Source organism: Penaeus japonicus, unplaced genomic scaffold, assembly GCF_977035675.1.
Source record: "Penaeus japonicus unplaced genomic scaffold, GWHDUDI00000001_assembly GWHDUDI00000034, whole genome shotgun sequence".
NCBI classification, from domain to species: domain Eukaryota; kingdom Metazoa; phylum Arthropoda; class Malacostraca; order Decapoda; family Penaeidae; genus Penaeus; species Penaeus japonicus.
Genome location: NW_028234436.1, coordinates 24459478 through 24461977, shown reverse-complemented (window position 1 = coordinate 24461977; position 2500 = coordinate 24459478). Strand labels below are relative to the sequence as shown.

The 2500-nt window shown below is 33.7% G+C and overlaps 1 protein-coding gene across 1 annotated transcript in view; it reads left to right on the top strand.

Annotated features, from left to right (window-relative positions):
• Positions 1-2500, top strand: part of LOC147467739 (sodium-dependent nutrient amino acid transporter 1-like) — a 17404-nt gene that overhangs the window by 4119 nt on the left and 10785 nt on the right. The gene's annotated exons all lie outside the window — the stretch shown is intronic.

Sequence of the window (2500 nt, the reverse complement as noted above, 5' to 3'; positions counted from 1 at the left end):
GTGAGCAGATGCGTAAATTGGTGCATTTAAGCGAGAGAGAGAGAGTAAGCAAGTTTTATGAGCGACTTTATTTTTTTCTAAAAAAAAAAAAAAAAAACATAAAAGCGGTAGATTAACTATCATAACAATATCAGTAGGATGAATAACAAAAAAAAAAAAAAAAAAAAAAAAAAAATTGTATTGCAAGGTTAATTCAGCAACTGCATTCAACTTGATATGTGATATAATGTGCTCATGAGTGAAACATGAGAGTCAAGTAAACATTTCCCTGTAGGATTTGACGCCTTATATAAGCACACAGCATCAAGTTTAAGGGAGCCGGGGGCGGGGGGAGGGGGGTAATGAGAAGAGTCTTTAGGGTAGCATGACATGGTTTGAAATATTTCTATAGTCATGGGGGACATTCATGGTTCTTTGTAGAGGAATGAATAACTTCTCTATAGGAATGGATACTTTCTTCAAACGTATTTTACAGTAGGCCTTACGACACGCGTCTACGTGCCTCATTTAAGGCCCTTTTCATGTTTACGATTTGTGATAGTCTACTGGAAACCCTAATGTTTATGTGTTTCTCTGAATTTAGATTCTTATTAACGATTATTTTGTTGTTGTCTTGGCGTATCTAGTACCGCTTCCGTTTGGATTTCCGTTAGTTTTTTTTCTTCTTCTTTTTTTTCTTTTTTTTTTACCCATAGTATCCGTAATTTTGTTTCCACGTAGGCCTAATTAATGTGTTTCTTTTGACTAGGTCTCAATACATATTTTAGATCGGCCTTTTCCCACTCTGACGATAGGTAAATAAGCCGTGTACATACATCAAAAGTTGTTCAGGAGAGACTACGACCCAAACCCCGAAAAAAAAAAAAAAATCAGAAAAAATACGAACGTTCTGATTTACATGTCCACACTGGTGTAGGGCCAAACACACTTATGTGCAAGTAATGTTCCTTTTACATACACGTTTCACGCATTAGCTGTACGATAGATCGGGCAGCACTGAGAGTCACTGACGTCTCTCTGGTACAGAAGACACGAGCCAGAACAGGAATATTTGGGAAAATTCCATGTTTACTTCTATGAAACTTTACGGACCGTATTTCGTAATTGTTCTTCGAACTATTTCGTGATTATGTATGAACACCATGTATGCCAAGAAGCAGAAACAATTAATGCTGAAAACTTCGAGTTCATAAAAGGACTGATAATAGACTCAAAATAGGAGAGAAATACAGGAAACACACAAGCCCCATCCTGGCACGAATGGAAATGATATATTATTGTCTTCTCTCACACCTTCCTATGTATCAACAAATGCTCTTCACATTCTGAAGAGAACTCCAGGTCTGATGGTGACTGTATAGTGGCGGTGAATGAGCGTAGACTGAATATCCTAACTGTAAAATTATTGTTTGATAAATGTCTATTTTCGTGTGAGTTTGTGACATCAAATAGTACCCAGGAGTAAATATGTTTATGTATATATACACACACTTTTATAATTACTTAGTATAAGTATTTCTCTCATTTACGGTATAGAGGGGAGGGGGGCACGGAGCCTGATCTGTTGCAATTGTTGCTTTAGCTATTTGGGATGAAGTTAACGGTTAACTTTTTATATACGGTTTTCCCTCGTGTGCATTGCAGAGAACAATTCAGATATAATTCATTCATATTTATCAATGAAAAAAATTACTTTAAAGCAGTATGAACAAATCTTTGTTACCGTATTCTCAGTGTCACCTTCTTCGCCTTGTAGCTATTTGCCCTATTTTTATATTATCCTCAATTTTTTAATCATTTTTCAACTTATTGTTACTTTGATCCAATCGTTCTAAATTTTCTTATCCATTTCCATCCAAATATCTATTTCTATTTTTTTCATCATTCCCTCTCCTTCAATTAACATTTTATTTGAATTCCTATATACTCTTTAATGTATTCTTTATATGCCACTTGCTTGCGTAACAAGTTAAAAACGTGTTCCATATACAATTTCGTATTTTCGTTTATTTTCTCGCTATAATTATTAATGCTACTTCTAAGACCGTTCACTCGTATGTAGGCATATATCATTTAGCCTGCGTTTTATTAGGTAAGTTGCAGTATAAACTGTAAAATAACTTTATCACATATTACATCATTATCATGTTGGTAACATTATCAGGTCCAACATGACATAATATTCATGCAATAGATAGACTGAAATAATTATATTTACAGAATAGTGAAGTTTATAGATAAAAGTTGTCAGTTTTCATAGCTTTAAGTAAAAAAAAAAAAAATGTTCAGGGGATACTAGTCAGTGAATCTTTTCCAAAATTGTGTATTTGATTACGAAGAGTGTGGAAAATTTAAGTATCCGAAGTAACTTTTGTATCTTGAAATGTAAAGGAAGTGGAAAGTTTAATAAAAAAAAAAAGGATAAAATTTGCATTTAATTAATAATGTCTGATATTCCCACTCCTTCCCGCTTCTATCATTAGTGTAATTGTCATTATCT